The sequence below is a fragment of the Papio anubis genome, chromosome 1 (genome assembly GCF_008728515.1).
Source record: "Papio anubis isolate 15944 chromosome 1, Panubis1.0, whole genome shotgun sequence".
NCBI classification, from domain to species: Eukaryota; Metazoa; Chordata; class Mammalia; order Primates; family Cercopithecidae; genus Papio; species Papio anubis.
In genome coordinates, this window is record NC_044976.1 from 99,478,697 (window position 1) to 99,501,974 (window position 23,278).

The following is a 23,278-nucleotide window of genomic DNA, read 5'->3' on the forward strand; positions in this document are numbered from 1 at the left end:
ATTGCAAAAGTATAAAAGATTAAGAATGAAGATTTCAGCATAATAATAGTAAAGGTTAAAGTCATTTAAAAAGAATATTATAGGCAAATAATCTTAAAACCTGAAGGAGATACATGATTTTGTATCAAAATATAAATTATAAATTTGATTCAAGAAGACCAGATTGAAAATGTGATTCAAGATCTAAAACTGAAAGTCACAAGCATCAGATGGGTTCTTGGCTGAGTTCAAAGGACATGTAAAAAACAGTTAATTCTGATGTTATTTAAATCAGTTGTTCTCAAGTTGGCTGCAAGTGAGAATCACCTGTGAAATTTTTAAGTGACTCAGCTCCCAAGCTCTAACCGAGGCTAAACTATAGTAGAAACTCAGAAATATGTGTATGTTGTTAAATCTCTCCTCTCTTTCTAATGTAAAACTAAGTTCATGAACCACAATTTAAATTGTTCCAGGTTATAAAAAAAATATATACAGAAGGCTCCTCTAATTCATTTTATAAAGCTAATAAAGGTGGTTTCATAACAAAACTTAATAATTACCACAGAAAAGAAAATTATAAACTAATCTCATTTATTAAAATGTAAAATGTCTAAGTAAAATGGCATGTAGAATTCAGCAAAAAATGAAAAGAATACTTCATAACAAAATATGATGTATCCCAAGAATTTGAGAATTGATGGGTGGCTCAAAGTCAGGAAATCTATCAATATAATCTATTACACAAACGTTTTGAAGGAGAAAAAAATTATGATGAAATAGTTGTGGAAAAGATACTTTATAACATCCTTAAGTCACATTAAGTGACTAGGCAAGCATATGCATTGTCATCATTATTAGTAAATATTGTCTTAGAAGTTCTAGAGAATGCAAAACAACAAGGACACAGAACTTGAAAAAACTTTTGAAAAAAAGATGAATCAAGTTATCTCCTTTTGCTTTCTTGGTATGACTGAAAACCTGTAAAACCAACAAATCTGATAACAACAACAAAAAGCAATAATAGTATAATAGTTCGATACAAGTAAAACCTTGAAACATCAATAGCTTTTCTTTATGATAGTAATAAGTGCCAGGAAATGGAAATGAGAAAAGTATCTTTTTCCCAATAATGAGAAACACTACAAAATAATTAGGGATAAATTCGCCAATAAGATTTAAAAGGAAAATTATAAAATCTTATCGAAAGTCAAAATATTTTATTTTTTATGTAAATGTAATTTAAATTTTAATGTAAAATTTATTTCATATGTAAAATTAGAAAGTATGCAATAAACAAAGTCAAAGGACAAACTATATTAGGCAAGAGTATTTGCAATGCTAATATCAGAGAATAAGCATAAATAATATAGAAAAAGCTTCTAAACTGATCAGAAAAGATAAGCAACTGAATAGAAAAATGAACAAGATGTGTGAAAATTCACATGAGCAAATTCACAGAAGTGAAAATTAAAAAGATTTTAAAATATATGAAAGTAGGGATAATGAATTATGAAATAGTGTGGTAGGCCGGGCGCGGTGGCTCAAGCCTGTAATCCTAGCACTTTGGGAGGCCGAGACGGGCGGATCACAAGGTCAGGAGATCGAGACCATCCTGGCTAACACGGTGAAACCCCGTCTCTACTAAAAAAAAAATACAAAAAACTAGCCGGGCGAGGTGGCTGGCGCCTGTAGTCCCAGCTACTCGGGAGGCTGAGGCAGGAGAACGGCGTAAACCCAGGAGGCGGAGCTTGCAGTGAGCTGAGATCCGGCCACTGCACTCCAGTCTGGGCGACAGAGCGAGACTCCGTCTCAAAAAAAAAAAAAAAAAAAAGAAATAGTGTGGTATTACTTTAAATATATAGACCATCAAAGATTACAATGAGACACAAAATGCCGACTGCTAGAGGAGATGTGAGATAAGCAGTATTCTCATATTTGACTGGGAGAAATATGTATTATAGCCTTTTGGGAAAGGAATCCAGCAACATCTATTACTTAAAATACAATTAATTTCATTCTAGGGACTCTCTACCATAGAACTGAAGGCACCAGTATATAGGGCATATATGCTAAGATATTTGTTTGGTAGTATTCATGACAGAAAGAATTAAAATAAATTTACTGTGTTCTCATCCATTCATTAAGAAAGTATGCCTTGGCCGGTGGCAGTGGCTCATGTCTGTAATCCCAGCACTTTGGGAGGCTGGGGCAGGTGGATCACTTGAGGCCAGGAGTTCAAGACCAGCCTAGCCAACATGGTAAACCCTATCTCTACTAAAAATAAGAAAATTAGCCAGGCATGGTGGTGCATGCCCATAATCCCAACTACTGGGGAGACTAAGGCAGGAGAATTGCTTGAACCTGGAGGCAGAGGTTGCAGTGAGCTGAGATCATGCCACTGCACTCCAGCCTGGGCAATAGAGGGATACTCTGTCTCAAAAAAAGAAATGTATTTACTGAACTTCCATTAGGTGCTTTGTTCTGCGGTAGATACTATGAAGTGTAATAACGGGCTCCCACCTTCAAGAACCCCGGTTATAGCTGAGAAGTCAAGGCATACACACACAACAGTACCAAACAGGATATTTCAGACAGAGGACCTGTAAGCAAAGGCAAAGGGGACAGAAAAGATGTGCTGTGTTCTGGGGATGGTGAGTGATCCCACCAGAGAAGAGAATCACATCCCACGTATTAAGAAAAAAAAATTGCTAATTCTTGAGCAGTCCTAGTGAGTGGAGACAGACTGCCAAACAGCATAGAATAGGGAGCTTAGCATGGACCTTTGTTAAGACCCTAACACTTTTAAAATAAAAATGGATTTGTACTAACCAGGATTTGAAAGGTGAAAGAAAGTTATTGCAAACTAAATAATTTTAATTTCTCATAAAGTCTCTAAATAGGGGGAATGTGGTAGACATGATGAAATCAGAATCTTTGGGGCAGATATGGAACAGTTACAATGACTGAGTAAATGCCTGCACAATGTGCACTGGGGGAAGGGGTCAGTTGCTTAAGTTTCATATGTGGGGGAATCTCAGTTGGAGTAGACAGGCGCACAGATGTATGTTCATCGGTTGTCAGCTGGAGTAGACAGGCGCACAGATATATGTTCATCAGTTGTCTGTGATAAGGAATCTGTTACTAATGTTGAAAAGTAAATTCACATATATTAAAGGTTTTCCCTCTAATAAATGTCTCACTCATTGACATTCAGATGGTTTAGGTGAATAGGATAAAAGGTATGGGAGTTACAATCAGCAGGATAAAATGTAGATAACCCTCAAATACCCTTAAAGCATCTGGGTGTACCCGCGGCGACGTGTTGTGTATCTGTGCATTGCTGCAGAGAAAGCTTCTGGCTTCATGGTTAGAAGTATGGCTTTCCGTGATCCCAGTGTCATGGTCTGGATCTGAGATGAGGTAGAAGCTGGAAGTAGCTGAACAAGGATTTTTAAAGATCCCAGCCAGCATCATGAAAAAGAATAGGAAAAAGTTAATTGCAAATAATATAAAATCCTATTCTAGTCCAAATCGGTCACAACATAATTGGAACATTGTTTTAAAATCCTGTTCATCAACCATTGTAAAAGGGGTAGTAATTAAATGAAGCTAATCTAGAGGAAATCAATCAGGCTGGAGACAGCGATTAAGGAACTCGGATGTTAGATTAGAAAGAGAAGACTTAGGGATATGAAATCTGCCTTCAAATATGTGAACTACTATTGTTAAAAATGGCAAAATAATAGGAAGAATATAGAACTTTTTACTGAGATAGGGGTTGTGCTGTTAAGGACTTTAGGATTCCTTTTAAACTAGAGATTATGGGAAACCTAGAGTATCATTTTATAATAAATCAGGAAGGCTATGTTCAGAATGCCCAGGGCCTCGGGTGTCAAAGTCAAAGAACAGAGTAGAGCCCAAATGGGTCCAGTGCCAGCAGGACTTCCTGCAGTAGTAATTCCAAGGAGGGCATCCAGGGGACAAGCCAAAGGGTTAGTTAACAAACAGGAAGATTGGAGAAACGCCACGATGATGAGAAGACAGAACTCCAGAAAAGAATGTGGCACAGGCAACTGGAGAAGCAAAAAAAAATCAGGCTGTCACAACCAGAGGGACTGGAGCAGAAGGGAAGTAAAATAATAAAGTTGGTTGTTGGGATGGGATGACAGAGTGATAGAGCAAGAGTCAGTTTAGGTCAAATCTGGTGGCCACCACATTAAGGATGATTTGTGCTTGGCACAGAGTAATCACTCAAGAAACATAAGCTATTATTATTTGTAGCTTTTGCCCTGATCAGCTGAGTTAAAATCAGGTATTTAAAATGGCGAGGGCATCCTCAGTCAGGACTAGATGATGAAGGGCCTTGAATGCCACCCTAAGGATTATGGATGTCATTCTGCAGGTAAAAAGAAGCATACAAAGTTATTTGAATTGGGATACGCCATAGGAACATTATTCATTTAGCATTGTGAAGAGGAGATAGGTGTTATAAGGGATGAAGAAAGCCATTAGTTAAGGCTTCTTGAAAAAATAAAAAAGGAATTAATGTTGGCCTTAATGGGAGTGGTAGGTTAGGAGTAGGGGATCTGAGTAACAACCCAGAGTGGGAACCTGAGGACATATTACCTAATCGAATCATGGAGCTGGCTATGTATAGAGCCAAAATGGGAAATAAAAGATGGAACATCATGTAGTTATCCTTATTTAGGATATGACAGAACAGGCTGAGAACAGCCAACCCCATCAAACTCACCCCAGCTGATCTGAAACCAAGAGGAACTCCTTAATAACTATAAAATTTCAAGCACTTGAAATTTAAGGCTTTGGTTCTTTTCATGGTTTCTTTCTTCATTCAAGTTCATGATAGAAGAAAGTTAAATTTAAACTTCTACTTGAATCTGAGCTGATCAGGTTAGTTAACAAACAAGAAGGCCTAAAGCAGCGGGGGAGAAAAACATTCACAGAAGCTAAAGGAAGAGGGAGTGTCAAGGATGGAGTGTTCTACTGTTTCAGGTGCTACAGAGTAGTAATGCAAGAATTGAAAAGTGGCTATGTATTTAGATTCAAGATATATGCTACAGATTCATATATTAATATGAAGATTATCAGAAATGATGTAAACTTTTTAATATATGGTGGTAAATAAAGTCTTGTAGTCATTACTGAGAGTTGGAAAGAGAGAATTCAAAATTAGAATATAATAAAGGAAGGATATTTTTAAACATTGTAAGAGACTATTTAATAGGGAAGCAAAACTTCATTAATAGGGAAGCAGAGGGGAAACTTGCTAAGAAGATATATGGCTGAGTAGATATCTATGGACCTAAAGATAGAAGAGATTATGGAGGATATTTGCATGAGTACTAAGTGGATAGTAACTAATTTAATGAATGCAATGTTAGCTCCTGAAGCATTCTTAATTATATAAGGAGCTGGTATGACACCAATTCATTCATTACCTCTTGATACATTCAGCAAATTGTATCTGATGTTAAGGAACCACCAGGGATTTCAAACAAAGTGTTCCAGAGGTGGTGACATCTGGGTTGAGTCCCAAAAGATGGCTGATTGTTATTCCAATGAAAGGAGCTAGAAAGAACCCTCTAATCAGGAGTTCTAACTTAAAAAAAATGGATGGGTATCAAGAACACTCATTGGAAAAAGGACAAGCTCTTCAATAAATGATGCTAGCAAAACTGGATATCCATATGCCAAAGAAATAAAATAGACCGCCACCTCTCCTTCTATACAAAAGTCAAATCAAAATGGATCAAATACCTAAATGTAAGACCCAAAACTATAAAACTACTGGAAGAAAACATAGGGGAAATACTTCAGGAATATTGGTCTGGGAAATGATTTTATGAATCATTTCCTCAAAAGCATAGGTAACACATGCAAAAGTAAACAAATGGGATTATGTCAGACTAAAAAGCTTCTGCATGGTAAAAGAAATAATCAACAGAGTGAAAAGAAAACCCGAAAGATTGGAGAAAATATTTGTTTGCTTTTAATGCAACAGGATATTAATATCTAGAATATATGAGGAACTGAACCATCTCAACAGTAAAAAAAAAAAAAAAAAAAATCAGATTAAAAAATGTGCAAATGATCTAAACAGATGTTCCTCAAAAGAAGACATAAAAATGACTAACAAATATATGAGACTATGCTCAACATCACTAATCATCAAGGAAATGCAAATCAAAACCACAATGAGGTATTATCTCACCCCAGTTAAGATGACAATTTTCTTTTTTTTTTTTTTTTTTGAGACAGAGTCTCGCTCTGTCGCCCAGGCTGGAGTGCAGTGGCGCGATCCTGGCTCACTGAAAGCTCCGCCTCCTGGGTTCACGCCATTCTCCTGCCTCAGCCTCCCGAGTAGCTGGGACTACAGGCGCCCGCCAACGCGCCAGGCTCATTTTTTGTATTTTTAGTAGAGACGGGGTTTCACCATGGTCTTGATCTCCTGACCTTGTGATCCGCCAGCCTCGGCCTCCCAAAGTGCTGGGATTACAGGCGTGAGCCACCGCGCCCGGCCGACAATTTCAAAAAGACAAAAAAATAAATGCTGGTGAGGATGCAGAGAAAAAGGAACACTGACATACTGTTGGTGGGAATGTAAATTAGTAGAGCCACTATGTAGAATAGTATGGAGTTTCCTCAAAAAATACATAGATATAAAGAACTACCATATGATCCAGCCATTCTACTACTGGGCATTTATCCAAAGGAAAGGAAATCATTGTATCAAAGAGACATCTGCACATCCATGTTTATTGCAGCACTATTCACAATAGCCAAGATATGGAATCAACCTAGGTATCCAAAAGTAGAGGAATGGATAAAGAAAATGTAGCAAATATACACAATGGAATACTATTCAGTCATAAGAAGAATGAAATTCTGCCATTTGCAACAACATGGATGGAACTGGAAGACATATTAAATGAAATAAGCCACGAACAGAAAGTTGAACACCACATGTTCTCACTCACATGTGGAAACTAAAAAAAAGTTGATCTCATTGAAGTAAAAAGTAGAACAGAGGATCCTAGAGACTGGGAAGGGGGCGGGGGGGATAGGGACAGATTACTTAAAGGATACAAAATTACAGCTAGTTAGGAGAAATAAGTTCTAGTGTTTAGTAACACCAAAGGATGACTATGGTTAACAATAATATATAGTTTCAGGTAACTAGAAGGAGGTTATTGAATGTCCTCAGCACAAAGAAATGACAAATGTTTGAGATGATGGATATGCTAATTATCCTGATCTGATCATGATACATTATATGTATTGAAACATCACTATGAATCCCATAATTATGTACAATTATTATATGTCAAAAATAAAAAGAAATGGATGGTTAAAAGTTTGGCTGTTATAGTTAGGCCTTTTTTTGTTGCAGATAAAAAACCAATTCAATCTGGTAAAAGAGGAATTATATGAACCTACCTAGCTAAGCCTTGGGAAAGGTAGGCTAGATCGTTGGAAGCACAAACTCAGGACTCTTAATTTTTCCTTTTCTCATCTCTTCTCCTCTCTATGGGCCAAATTTCTACTCTTCAGATAAGATGATCCATAAGCTGGAAGAACAGGCATTGCTGAAGGAAGATTTTCTGACCTGAGAGGAAAAATACTCTCTTTCTTTACCTTCAGTTTGAAAATGTCTATAGAAGGAATATGATTATAATAATATAATTATAATCAATTACACAGTTAATTATAGTTAATTAACAATATAATTAATCAGATTCCTTCCATATTTAATCAGATTCCAATTAATAAGGGCAGGATTCCTGCCTTTATTAGTATCTTAAGTCAGGGAGACAGGGTCACCTCATCTGATGAATAACCATGATGGGAAATGTACCTTGTCCTTGAGGGAATTGTGAGCAGGCATCTCTGTTTATGTCTAATCCAATGGCATACCTAGGGAATTAATAGTGATTTGATATTACTGAATCTGAGGGAAGGCTAAAAGCAGATATTCTAGTTAAGAACTCATTTGAATACAAGTAGAAAATGGTGAAGGCTTAAACTAAGGCAATGGTAGTTCTCACAGAAAGGCATGGAGATGAGAAAATTTGAAAAGTAGAATTGATAGAACTTGGTGGCAGATTTCTGAGAAAAACAAGGGAGAAGTTAAAATAAAGGAAATATCCAAGAATCCCAGATTTGGGAAAGAGAAGATAGGTATAATAGTCACCAAAATAGTAATTAAATAGGATTTAATGACAGAGATTAGGGATTATATAAAGTGACCATTACAGAGATGAATACACAGTTCAGAGTCAAGAAAGAAACCGGAGCTGGAGATACAGACTGGGAGTCATCAGACAAAGATGATGGGTGAAGTCGGAGACATGCATGAGATCACCAAGATAATACATACAGTTATGTATCACTTAAGGAAAGGATACATTCTGAGAAATGCATCATTAGGTGATTTTGTAGTTGGGTGAACATCATAGAGTGCACTTAACACAAACATAGATGGTGTAGCCTACTACACACCTGGGCTAGATGGCATAATCTACTGCTCCTAGGCTATGAACTGTACAGCACGCTACTGTGCTGAATACTATAAGCAGTTGTAACACAGTGGTCAGTATTTGTGTATCTAAACGTATCTAAACATAGAAAAGCTACCATAAAAATATGGTATCATAATCTTATGGAACCGCTGTCGTATATGCAGTCCATTGTTTACTGAAATGTCATTATGTGGCAAATGACTGTAAAAAGTAAGGAAAAAAACCCTAAAATCCTAAGAACACCAATATTTAATGAGAAAAGATAGTAGAGTAAATGAATCCAACAGAGAACAATAAAAGGAAGTAGTCAGGAAACCAAAGCGGTAAGAGTATTCTCAGTAAACCAGGGAAGGAAAATTTCAAGCAGGGAACGTCGTCAATGATGACATTTGCTGCAGTGAAATTGAGTGAAACAATGACTGCAGTGAAAATGAATAAAACAATGATTTCAGAGTGAGCATTGCATTTGGCACTTACTGAGGCTGCCAGTGAGTGTTGCCAAGGCAATTTCAGAGGAGTCAAAAGAATGATGTGTGATAACAGTGATTTAAGGAACAAATGAGAGGTAAGGAAATGGTGACAGCAATTATGGATTAACGCTTTAGAAAGTTTGCTTATGAAAATGTCATTTAAAGAAGTCAGAACCAATGCCAACAAGTGTGTTTTCATTTCCTTTGGATAAAAAAACTAGGTGTGAAATTGCTGAGTCATGGGATTGTGTATATTTAGCTTTACAAGAAACTATAAACTTCTCCAAGTAGTCATGCCATTGCACATTGCCACCACCAAAGTATTACAGTCCCTCTTGGGCCACATTCTTGTCAATGCTTGGTACTATTGGTTTTATAAACTTTAACCATTCTAGTAGATAGGGAGTGGCATATCATGGTGATTTTAATTTACATTTCCTTGAAGACTAGTGATGTGGAGAGCATTTTCTGTGTTTATTGGCCATTCATATATTGTTTTTAATTGTCTCAAATTTTCTGCTCAAATTTTAAAAACTGGATTGTTGATTTTTAAAATTATTATTACTTAGTACCATAATTCTCTATATAACTTAGAAACAAGTCCTTCATCAGATATACATGTAACAAATGTTTCCACAGACTTTAGCTCACATCATTGTTTTATTATCAGTGTTTCATTGAGAGAAGTTCTTAATATTTACAAATTACACTGTATCAATTTTTCTTTATGCTTAATGCTTTTAGAATTCTAAGAAATCTCTGCATATCAGAAAGTCTTAAATATCTTTTCCTGTTATTTTTCCTAGAAGCTTTATAGTTTAAGATTTTTAGTTTAGTCCTGTCATTCATTTTACATTAATATTTATGTATTACATAACATAGCAGTTAAGATTCATATTTTTTTCCTTACAAAAATCCTGTTGTTATAGCAACATTTGTTTAAAGACTTCCCCTTCTCCATTGAATTGTCTTAGTACCTTGTCTAAAGTGTGTATGTTTATTTTTGGTCTGTCTATCCAGTTTTATTGACCTATTAATCTATATTTTATTAGTATCTTACTATTATGATTATATAGATTTTTAATAAGTTAATAAGTTTTGGAGTCAATGTAACCACTATAATTTTATTCTTATTTTTTAGGGTTATATTTCAGGTCCTTTGCATTTTCATATAATGTTTAGGTTTAGCTATCAGTTTATACCACATTAAAAAAAAAAAAAAAAAAGTCCAGGTATGGTGGCTCATGCCTGTAATCCCAGCACTTTGGGAGGCCGAGGCGGGGAGATCAACTAAGGTCAGGAGTTTAACACCAGGCTGACCAAACATAGTGAAACCCCATGTCTACCAAAAATGCATAAATCAGCTGGGCGTGGTGGCACACTCCTGTAATCCCAGCTACTCGGGAGGCTGAGGCAGGAGAATCACTGGAACCCCGGAGGTGAAGGTTGCAGTGAGCCAAGATTGCATTCCAGCCTGGGTGACAGAGCGAGACCTTGTCTCACACACACACACACAAAATAGCTTACTTGGAATTTAATGATATTGCCTCAGGTCTATACATCAATTTAGGGAAGACTGATGTTGTTAACAATATGTAGTTTTCCAATCCATGTGTTCATAGGCACAAAAATTCTTAGTAAATAGAATCTAGCAATACACAAAAATAAATCCATTTATTTCTCCTTTTAGTTCTGCCAATATTTGCTTAACATATTTTGAAACAGTATTATTAGGAGCATACATATTTAGTGTCATTAAACCTTCTTGATGAATCGATCCTTTTATCGTTATGAAATGATTTTATCTCTGATGATATTCTTTGTCTTGAAGATTCATTTCTTTGGTACCAATAGCAAACTGGTGTTACCATATCAATCAGTGTCTTTATTGCATATTTTTTCATGCTTTACTTTCAAACTGCCTGGGTATTCATATTTCAAGTGCATCCCTTTTAAAGTGTGTACAGTTGCACCTTGCTTTTTTTGTTGTTTAATTCAGTCTGCAATATCTGCCTTTTAACTATAGTTTATTTGCATTGGTTTAATTATTGATATGATGGGATTCTAAACTATCACCTTGCTTTTGTTTTCTACTTGCTTTGTTTTGTGGATATCTTTTTCTTCTTTCTTCTCTGCCACGTGTATTTTTTAGAATTTCATTCTGTTTCCTCTGTTTTTTGAACGACCTCCTTGTATTGTTACATTTTGTGGTTTCTCTAGAGATTATATAGAATATGCATTCTTAGTTTGTCACAGTCTAGAATTAATATTACATTATTTTATATATAACAACTTTACAGCAGTAAGGTACGTAATTTTCACTTATGTCCCTTCCTGTCATTTGTGCTACTCTTGTCATACATTTTACTTCGACATTTATTTTGAACCCCAAATACATTTTTTACTATTTTTGCTTTAGTCAAATAACTTTTAAAGAAATTAGAAAGAAAACCAAATGTTCATATTTACCCACGTATTTATAATTTATTCTCCCTTCGTTCCTTTCAATTCAGAATTCCATTTTTATCATTTCCCTTCAGACTATAAAACTGTCTTTGGCATTTCTTTGTAGTGCAGAGATACTGACAACATATTCACTTTGTTTTTATCTAAAAATGTCTTTTGTTTGCTTTCACTTTTCTATACTTCTCTTTGAAACATTTTATTGTGATAAATATACATATCATAAAATTTGGCATTAAAATGGTTAAAACCATTTTTAAGTGTACATTCAGTGGTATTAGCCACACTCATAATGTTGTACAACCACCAGCATTATCTATTTCTAAAACTTTTTTTTATCAACCCCCACCAAAAATTCTACAACCAACCATTAAGCAATAAGTTCCTATTCCCTTCTTCCCTCAGCCCCTGGTAACGCCTAATCTGCTTCTGTCTCTATTCTAAAAATTTTTTATTAGTGAAACAATGCAATGTTTGCCCTTTTTGTCTGGCTTATTTTGCTTAGCATAATGTTTTCATGGTTCATCCATTTTGTAATATGTTTTAGAATTTTATTCCTTTTTATGGCTGAATAATATTTTTTGTATGTATACGTATGCCACATTTTGCTTATCCACTTATCTGTTGATAAACACTTGGGTTGTTTCTACATTTTGGCTATTATGAATAATGCTAAAATTAATATTGGTCTACAAATATCTATTTGAGTCCCTATTTTTAATTCGGGGAGTATATGCCTAAGAATAGAATTGCTAGATCACGTGATAATTCTATGTTTAGCTCTTCAAGGAAAGGCCAAGCTGTTTTCCACAGCAGCTGCTCCATTTTACATTCCCACCAGCAATGTAGAAGGGTTGCAGTTTCTCCACAGCTTTGCCAACACTTGCTATTTTCCTTTGTTTTGATTTTTAAATTTGTTTAATTCTAGCAATCCTATGTAGATGTGAAGTACTATCCCACTGTGGTTTTGATTGTATTTCCCTAATGACTAATGACGTTGCACATCTTTTCATGTGCTTACTGGTCATTTGTAATTATTTGGGAAAACGTCTTTTCAAGTTCTTTCCCCATTTTCTTTTCTTTCTTTCTTTCTTTTCTTTTTTTTTTTTTTTTTTTTGAGATGGAGTCTCACTCTGTTGCCCAGGCTGGATTGCAGTGGCATGATGATCTCTGCTCACTGAAACCTCCACCCAGTGGGTTCAAGTGATTCTCTTGCCTTAGCCTCCTGAGTAACTGGGATTACAGGCATGTGCCACCACACCAGGCTAATTTTTGTATTTTTGGTAGAGACAGGATTTCACCATGTTGGCCAGGCTGGTCTCGAACTCCTGACCTCAAGTGATCTGCCCACCTTGGCCTTCCAAAGTGCTGGGATTACAGACGTGAGCTTCTGTGCCTGGCCTCTGTGCCCATTTTAAAGTTGGGTTGTTTGCCTTCTTGTTGTTGCATTGTAGGGGTTTTTAAAAAATTCTGGATAGTAAACCCTATCAGATATTTGAATTGAAAACATTTACTCCAGTTTTATAGGTTGTCTTTTTACTTTCTTGATAATGTTCTTTAACGCACAGAAGTTTTCAATTTTGGTGAAGTGAAATTTATTTATTTATTTATTTATTTATTTATTTTTTTGAAGGAAAATTTGTATTTTAATTATTTTTATGTACAGAAAACTCAACAGTGTACATTTAACCCAGCTTAGTGGCAAGTTCTTTAGCCTTTGCCTTTTCGAGCTTGGCGATACGAGCCACAGACTTGGGACCCAGGACATTGCCGCCCCAGTGACAGCGGATCTCATCGTATCTGTCGTTGTAATTGGTCCTGATAGCTTCCACCAGCTTAGCCAAAGCGCCTTTGTCTTCCGAGTTCACCTGTGTGAAGGCGACAGTGGTGCAGGTCTTCCTGTGGACTAGACGGCCCAGTCTGGCCTTCCCCTTGATAATGCAGTAAGGGACCCCCATTTTACGACACAGGGCAGGCAAGAAGACAACCAGCTCGATGGGATCCACGTCATGTGCAATCACCACCAGCTGAGCCTTCTTGTTCTCCACCAAGGTGGTGACGGTGTTAACTCCAGCTCGAAGGACAGGTGGTCTCTTAGTGGGGACATCCCCTTTGCCAGCAGCCTTCTTGTCGGCCCGGGCCAACAGCCTCTGCTTCTTCTCTTGCTTTGTTTCTGGTCTGTACTTGTGGGCCAGCTTAAGCAGCTGAGTAGCTGTTTGGCGGTCCAGGGCCTGGGTGAACTGGTTAATAGCAGGAGGCACTTTCAGCCGCTTATAGAGGATGGCTCTCTGCCGCTGCAACCTGATATAGCGAGGCCATTTCACAAAGCGGGTGAGGTCTCTTTTGGGCTGGATGTCCTGTCCAATGCCAAAATTCTTAGGTCTTTTCTCAAACAGGGGATTCACCACTTTCTTGGCCTCCTGCTTTTTCACGACAGCAGGGGCCGGAGCCACCTTCTTTCCCTTGACCTTCTTTCCTTTCGGCATCTTGGGCGGCGGGAGGAGCTATTTATTTTTTATTTTGTTGCTTTTGTCTTTCGGTGTCATAGCTACAAACCATTGCCAAATCCAGTTTATGAAGATGTACTTCTATGTTTTCTTTTAAGAATTTCATAGTTTTAGCTCTTATGATTGGGTTACTGATCCATTTTCAGTTAATTTTTAGATGTGGTGTGAGACAGGGGTCCAGCTTCATTATTTTGCAAGTCCCATTTTCCCAGCACCATTTGTTGAAAATGTTACTGCTTCTCTATTGAACAAAGTTGCTAGCTTTGTCAAAAATCAATTGCCCATACCAACAAGTGTACAGAAAATGCTCAATATCAATAATCATCAGGAAAATGCAGACCAAAACCACAATGAGCTATCAGCTCACCTCAAAGTGACTACTATCAAGAAGACAGAAAATAAATGCTGGCAAGGATGCAGAGAAAAGGGGACTTATACATACATTGTTTGTGGGACCGTAAATTACTTGCAGCCATTATGGAAAACAGTATAGAGATTTCACAAAATATTGAAAATAGAACTACCTTATGATCCAGTGATTCCACTACTCCTTATATGTATCCAAATGGAAGGAAAGCGGTGTGTCAAACAGATATCTGTACTCCCATGTTTATTGCATCATTAGTCACAATAGCCAAGATATGAAATTAACCTGTGTCCATCAATGTATAAATGGAGAAAGAAAATATGGTATTTATATACAAGGAAATACTAGTCAGCCATGAAAAAGAATGAAATCCTGTCATATGTGGCAAAATGGATCAGTCTAGAGGACATTATGTTAAGTGAAGTAAGCCAGCACAAGAAAATAAATAACCATATGTTCTCAATCATATGTGGAAGCTAAATAAGTTGACATTGTAGAAGAGAGAATGGTAGTAACTAGAACCTGAGAAGGGCAGAGAGAGGGGAGAATTGGAAGAGCCTGGCTAGAAGATAAAAAATTGCAGTCAGATAGAAGGATTAAGCTCTAGTGTTCTATAGCACCACGGGGTGACTATAGTTAATAATAATTTATTGTATATTTTAAAATAGTTTGAAGAGAGAATTTTGAATGCTCCCAACACAAAGAAATAATAAATGTTAGTGGCAATGGATACAGGTAATGAAATATCACACTGCACTGCCTAAATATTGTGGTGATGTTAGGTGTCAACTTGATTGGATTGAAGGATGCCTACATAGCTGATAAAGGATTGGCTCTGGGTGTGTATGTGAGGGTGTTGCCAGAGGAGTTAACATTTGAGTCAGTGGACTGGGAGAGGAAGACCCACCTTCAATGTGGGTGACACCATCCAATCGGCTGCCAGGGTGGCTAGAAAAAGAAGGCAGAAAAAGGTGGGATAAAGCTGGCTTGCTGAGTCTTCTGGCTCTCATCTTTCTCCCGTGTTGGATGCTTCTGTCTGTTCCTCCTGCCCTCGGACATCAGACTCCGGGTTCTCTGACCTTTGGACTCGCCAGTGGTTTGCCAGGGGCTTTGGCCACAGACTGAAGGCTGCACTGTAGGCTTTCCTACTCTTGGCTCTTGGACTTGGACTGAGCCACTACTGGCTTCTTTCTTCCTGAGCTTGCCAACAGCCTACTGTGGGACTTCACCTTGTGATCGTGTGAGCCAATTCTCCTTAATAAACTCCCTTGCATGTATACATATATCCTGTTAGTTCTGTCGGTCTGGAGAACCCTAATACAAATATACACAATCTTTATGTGTCAATTAAATTAAAAAAAAATCAACTGGCCATAGATATATTTGGGTATTTCTGGACTCTCAGTTATATTCCATTCACCTAAATCTACCTTTACGCCAGTACCACTCTGTGTTTGATTGCTGTAGATTTGCACTAAGTTTTAAAATTAAAAAGTGAGTCATACGACTTTGTACTTCGTTTTCAAGATTGTTTTGCCTATTCAAAAACCCTTGAAATTCCATAGGAATTTGAAAATGAACTCTTTCATTTCTGGAAAAAAAAAAAAAACACTATTGGAATTTTAATAGGGACTGTGTTGAATCTGTTGTTTGTTTCATTTTCAATATTCATAATTTCCTGAATATAGAATTCTAAGTTGACAGTTTCTTTTTTCCTTAGTATTTCAAAAATATAATTCCATTGTCTTGTAGCCTCTAATGTCTCAAACAATTTTCTTATTGTGGATCTTTTTCATTAAATGTGCGTTTTGTTCTTTTTGCTACTTTTAAGCTTGTTTTTGTTTTTTAATCTCTAGTTTTCAGCAGTTTGACTATGACATGTTTAGGTGAGGTTTTCTTTGTTTTTATTCTGCTTGGGGTTTGCAGAGATTCTTGGATGTGTGGGTTCCTCTGTTTGAGCAAATCTGGAAAATTCTTAGCTAATATTCTTTCTGTGTTTTGTCGGCAGTATACCTTCTCTTCAGTCTTCTGGGTCTCCAGTTACACATAGTATTTCACTGCTTGTTACTTCCAAAAATTGTTTTGTATTTGTTCCTTTTTAATATTTTTCTCCTCTGTGTGCTTCCACTTATATAATTTATTTTATCTTGTCTTCAAATTCATTGATTCTTTCTTCTGTTGTATCCAACATGTTGTTAATACCATCCAAAATTTATTATTTTAAACTTTGTATTTTTTATTCTTAGGATTTCTATTGTGCTCGTTTTGCAGAGTCTAAATCTCTTCTAAAATTCTCCACTTCTTCATCCACTATATCCACCTTTTCTTATAGAGTAATAGATTTATTTTTGTTATTTTAAACAACTTTTCTACTAATCCAACATCTGGTCATTTCTATTGATTGATACTTCTTTTTTTTGATTTTTTTTGTATCCCTATTTATTTCAATTGTTTATTGAATGTTGTGAATAATACAATGTAAAGAGCCAAAATTCTTTTATGTTCCTCTGAAGAGTGCTTGGTTTTGTTTTGGTGGATAGTTAATTACTTTAACTGATGGAAGATTGATTTTGCAGGGGAAATTTATTTTGGTTTTGCCTTTGATCTTAGAATGAGTTCCTTTATCCCGGCATATAGTCTTATTCCTAAGGCATGGCTTTTCTGGAGTTTCAGTTGAGAGCTCAAAATTATTACCATGGTCTTCTAATTTGTGGGACTTAAACTTCAAATGCTGTTTGGAGGGACAACAATTAAAACCTCTTATTCAGCCGTTTCAGCCTTCAAGCTATTATTGGAATATTGCCTATGCATGTGCAGTCAGAATTTAGCCAATTGCTTGAGTTGATTTTATAAGCAAATTTTGAGGCTATCCCCTCTATGAGTCCCTTCTTTGGAGCTTCTCAGCTCAAATCTATCTTCTCTGGCAGTCTCAAACTCCTGCTCTGACTCCTCAGGCTAATAAGACTACAGCTCTCTGCTTGCATTCTGGCTACTCTACATTTTAAGGACTGGGGGATGACCCAAAGAAGAAAGCTATAGAAATGTGCATATCACCCAGCATGGTTCCTTCTTTTAAGGCTCAAATAAACTTTTGCCTGCTTTTGCTTGCTCTGCAGTATCTTCATTCAGTTTTGTTTTTCTTCACATTTTGTCCAGAGTGTAGAAGTGTTGTCTGCACAAAGGTTGATCTTATATATGCTACTCGGACATTACTTTAACCAGAACTCCATCAGAAGAGTTTGTGCTTTTATTACTGTTTTTGCTATTAATGAAGGACCTTCTTCTCAAAGAGGTGGAGGTCACTGATGAATATGTTAAACCAAGATCTTTTTTTTTAGCATCTACCTCCTTTGTTAGTTAAAAATTGAGGTTTTAGAGTGAAACAAGCCTAGATTGAAATCTTGATTTTTTTTTCCCTCTTACTAACTTTGGAAAAATTTCTTAACATGTTCCAGCTTAGTTGTCTTATTATGATGAAAATGATAACATTACTTCTTCAAGAAGTAGTTGAGACAGTTTTTGTAAATCATTTAACCAATGTATCATTAACCCTTTTCATCAAGAATTCAAGTGCTCAAATTTCCAGACTTCTGCCCCATAAAACATGGAACAAATAACTTTTGTCTGAATAAACATTAAATATATTTACAGGTTTTTAATTTTTAAAAACTTTAACTTTAGTATTGTTTATTTCCACATATGGCGAATCTTTACTGTCTATTGGTATCATTCCTACCACCAGCATGCACACATGCTCTAGGCTCTTTCAATATTAAAGTATATATATAAAATCACCCTAGTGGCACTTCCCCAAACAATTACAACTTCATTTCTCTGCTTTCCTTCACAGTGAGCTGCCACAGAAATAATTGTCTATTTTGTCTACTTTTGCTATCTTCACTTCCTCAACTCCCATCATCTTTTAACCTACTCTAGTCATGCTTTTTCCCTTACCTTCTGCTTATTGCTGTCCTTGGGGACAACAGTGACCTCAAGGTTGCCAAATAAAATGGTCAATTCTCCTTTTACTTGACCCTTCACTACCCCTTTCTCCTGGAAATACTCTTTTCACTTAGATTTCCAAATACTACTCTCTACCTGCTTTCCTCTTGCTTCACTGGAGACCCTCTCCTGACAGCTCTGTATCATCTATCTAACTTCTAATTATTGAAGTGGTCCAGCACTCAGTTCTCAGCCAGCTTCTGTAGATACATTTATGTCCTAAGCAATCTCAATTAGTTCCATGGATTCACATTCCATGGATTCCCATCCCATCTATACTCTGATGACCCCCAAATTTTCTGACCACCTCTTCTCCCTTTGCCCCCAAACCTGCTCCTCTCTTAGTAATCCACATCTAGGTAAATGGCACTATGAATGCTGGAAATCATTATTGACTTTTCTTCATATCTCATATGATAAATTCATTTCATTAGCACATCCTGTTGGCTCTATTCTCAATTTATATCCCAAGTCTTCATCACCACCTCCATCTCTATCACTCTTGTCCAAGCCACCATTATTTCACGTCTGAACTATTGAAATAATCACTTTTTAAAGTCTCTGTTTCCATTCTTGTTCCCATAAAAACTTTTCTCTTCATAGCATCCATAAATAAGTGTAAATCAGTGTAATCATCCCTTTTCACACTGCCGGTAAAGACATACCTGAGACTGGGAAATTTACAAAAGAAAGATGTTTAATAGACTTACAGTTCCACGTGACTGGGGAGGCCTCACAATCATGGTGGAAAGTGAAAATCACATCTCACATGGTGGCAGACAAGAGAAGAGAGCTTGTGCAGGAAGACTCCCATTTTTAAAACCATCAGATCTCATGAGACTTATTCACTATCAGGAGAACAGCACAGGAAAACCTACCCCCATTATTCAATTACCTCCCACCAGGTCCTTCCCACAACACGTGGGAATTCAAGATAAGATTTGAGTGGGGACACAGCCAAATCATATCATTCCATCCCTGGCCCCTCTCAAATCTCATGTCCTCACATTTCAAAACCAATCATGCCTTCCCAACAGTCCCCCAACATCTTAACTCATTTCATCATTACCTCAAAAGTCCACACTCCAAAGTCCCATCTGAGACAAGGCAAATCCCTTCTACCTATGAGGCCATAAAATCAAAAGCATGTTAGTTACTTCCTAGATACCATGAAGGTACAAGCATTGGGTAAATATAGATGTTGCAAATGGGAGAAATTGGCCAAAACAATGGGGCTACAGGCCCCATGCAAGTCTGAAATCCAGTGGGGCAGTCAAATCTTAAAGCTCCAAAATTATCTCCTTTGACTCCATGTCTTACGTCCAGGTCACGCTGATGCAAGAGATGGGCTCCCATGGCCTTGGGCAGCTCTGCCCCAGTGGCTTTCCAGGGTATAGCCCCCGTCTTGGCTGCTTTCACAGGCTGGCATTGAGTGTGTGTAGCTTTTCCAGGCACATGGTCTAAGCTGTTGGTAGATCTACCATTCTGGGGTCTGGAGGATGGCGGCTTTCCTCTCACAGCTCCACTGCGTGGTGCTCCAGTAGGGACTCTGTATGGGGGCTCCAATCCTACATTTCTCTTCTGCACTGCCCTAGCAGAAGTTCTCCATTGAGGGCCCTGTCCCTGCAGCAAACTCCTGCCTGGGCATCCAGGCGTTTCCCTATAGCCTCTGAAATCTAGATGGAGGTTCCCAAACCTCAATTTTTGATGTCTGTGCATCTGCAGGCTTAACACCATATGGAAGTTGCCAAGACTTGGGGCTTGCACCCTCTGAAGCCACAGCTTGAGCTCTATGTTGGCTCTTTTCAGCCATGGCTGGAGCAGCTGGGATGCAGAGCACAAAGTCCCTAGGCTAAACACAGAGCGAGGACACTGGGCCTGGCCTATGAAACCATATTTTCCTCCTAGGACTCCCAGCCTGTGATGGGAGGGGCTTCCATGAAGCACTCTGACATGCCTGGAGACATTTTCACCATTGCCTTGGTAAGGCTCCTGGTTACTTATGCAAATGTCTGGGCTGGCTTGAATTTCTCCTCAGAAAATGAGATTTTCCTTTCTATTGCATTGTCAGGCTGCAAATTTTCTGAACTTTTATGCTGTTTCCCTTTTAAAATGGAATGCCTTTAACAGTACCCAAGTCACCTCTTTAATGCTTTGCTGCTTAGAAATTTCTTCTACCAGATATCTTAAATCATCTCTTTCAAGTTCAAAGTTCCACAAATCTCTAGGGCAGGGGCAAAATGTTGCCAGTGTCTTTGCTAAAACATAACAAGAGTCACCCTTGTTCCAGTTCCCAACAAGTTCCTCATCTCCATCTGAGACCACTTCAGCCTGGACTTTATTGTCCATATCACTATCAGAATTTTGGGCAAAGCCATTCAACAAGTCTCTAGGAAGTTCCAAACTTTTTATATTTTCCTGTCTTCTGCTGATCCCTCCAAACTGTTCTAACCCCTGCCTCTTTCCCAGTTCCAGTCACTTCTACATTTTTGGGTATCTACAGCAGCACCCCACTCTCCTGGTACCAATTTACTGTATTAGTCCATTTTCATGCTGATGATAAAGACGTACCTGAGACTGGGAAATTTACAAAAGAAAGAGGGTTAATGGACTTACAGTTCCACGTAGCTGGGGAGGCCTCACAGTCATGGCAGAGAGTGAAAAGCACATCTCACATGGTGGCAGGCAAGAGAAGAGAGCTGGTGCAGGGAAACTCTCATTTTTAAAACCATCAGATCTCATGCGACCCATTCACTATCACGAGAACAGCACAGGGAAGACCTGCCCTCATGATTCAATTATCTCCCACTGAGTCCCTCCCACAACATGTGGGAGTTCAAGATGAGATTTGGGTTGGGATATAGCCACACCATATCAATCGAGTCACATCATTCTCCCTTTCGAAGCCTTCCAATTATTTCCCAATGCATTTTGAGTAAAATCCAAATTGTACATTTAAGGTCCCAAATGATCTAGCTCCTACCTGACTCTCCCACCTCTCTTTCACTCTTTTCCTGATTACTCTACTTCAGCCATTCTTGCTCTGTTTCAAATGAGCCAAGCTTCTTTCCACCTTGGATCTTTGCACTTACTCTTCTCTCTCCCTGGAACATCCTTCCTTTGGATCATGTCATGGTTTGCTTCCCCACTGCCTTCGAAACTATGCTTAAATTGAACCTCCTGTGTGAGGCCTTTCTGAGGCACTCCATCCTAAGCAGGTTCTCACACACCATATATTGTTACCCTTATCCTTCATCCTGCCTTGTTTTTCTTCATAGCACATATTACTTCCTGAATTTACACTATGTATCTCTTATTTACTTATTATGTGCTCCCCCACTAGAACATCAGTGCCTTGAGAACAGGAGTGCCGTCTTATGTTATTGCTGCATCTCCAGGCCCTCGGATAAAAGCTACATAAAGATTTAGTCATTGTGAGATGATATTTAGATATAGTTTTCTCATTGTTTGGTCTAATTACCTACTAATTCATTAAAATGAGAAAATCTCTACTTTTGCAAAATAGAGTTGTCAAAAGACAAAATTTCAAGAAATTGAGTTTAAAGATCTAATTGGCTTTTATCAGTGATTTCATGAATTGGCCAGCATTCCATCTATAAAAATAGACAGATGCTCTGTTGGGCATAACAGAGCAGTCAGTTTTTATAAGGTAGCTTGAACAGGAACAAGGAAAGAGCATAATACAAAAAAAGTGAATTGATTATCATTGAATTAGTTAGGTTTCTTTCCTAATAAGGGTTAAAGCAGAGGGGACTTCCTTATCATGCTAGCTCAGGTTGACTGGGACGTTTTTGACCAGCTACTGGAAATCTCCTATTTTAGGAAAAACTGGTCAGTTTAGGGATTTTCCTGCCTCACTTTGATTATGTATCACTTAGCCTGAGTGACTGCATTTTGGTTTGGTCTGTTGGGTCTAGTGGAGGAACTGAGTCCAAAACAATGACCTCCTATAAATTTTATTTAGCAAAGTTTTGCTGTATTTTTTTTTTTTTTTTTTTTTTTTTTTTTGAGACGGAGTCTTGCTCTGTCACCCAGGCTGGAGTGCAGTGGCCAGATCTCAGCTCACTGCAAGCTCCGCCTCCCGGGTTCACGCCATTCTCCTGCCTCAGCCTCCCGAGTAGCTGGGACTACAGGCGCCCGCCACCTCGCCCGGCTAGTTTTTTTGTATTTTTCAGTAGAGACGGGGTTTCACCGTGTTAGCCAGGATGGTCTCGATCTCCTGACCTCGTGATCCGCCCGTCTCGGCCTCCCAAAGTGCTGGGATTACAGGCTTGAGCCACCGCGCCCAGCCAGTTTTGCTGTATTTTACATTCTCAACTGCTAAATGGTATTAGAAAACATCTTGAAGGGCAAACCTATTTAGCCTAAGAAATAAATATATGAATTGTTTTTTTGTTTCCTGTAAGGAACGCTAATGTCAAGTACAACTTCCATGAACTTCTTGTTTGGCTCTTTGCCCTTCAAATGAAAGGATAGAGGGAATTTTGTACTTTTTCGGTTCACATTGTACTTCTTGTTTTCATAAATGCTGAATTCATTCTGCAATCTGCCCATGAAGCATTAATATGTTTGCCACAAGACTTCCAGGTTTAATTAAATAGGACTTATCCTGTCTACTCAACATGGAAGCCTTACTTAAGAGTCTGTAATCAACTTATCTAAATCTGAATTATTATAAGGCCCCTTCTTAGGGGACATATTTAACTTCATTTACATAGTTTTGGATTTAGCTTATCATTTAAAAATGATCTGAGGATGTGAATTGCTTTTTATTGATGTACTTGAGAATATACATATCAGCGTTAATTAACATTAGAAAGGGAAGCACTAGATTACAATTAACATTAGAAAGACAAGCACACTATTGTATCAGATACTTTTCTAAATATAAGTTCCTAATTCATTGTAACTTTGATGGTAATATATTTT

At 37.6% G+C, this 23,278-nt stretch overlaps 1 pseudogene across 1 annotated transcript; it reads right to left on the reverse strand.

Moving 5' to 3' along the window:
* Positions 1 to 13,074: 13,074 nt before the first annotated feature.
* On the reverse strand, positions 13,075 to 13,964 carry LOC101011588 (annotated as a pseudogene). The gene has a single exon (XR_651211.3). The product of XR_651211.3 is annotated as a 60S ribosomal protein L7a pseudogene (transcript).
* Between the last annotated feature and the right edge of the window lie 9,314 nt (positions 13,965 to 23,278).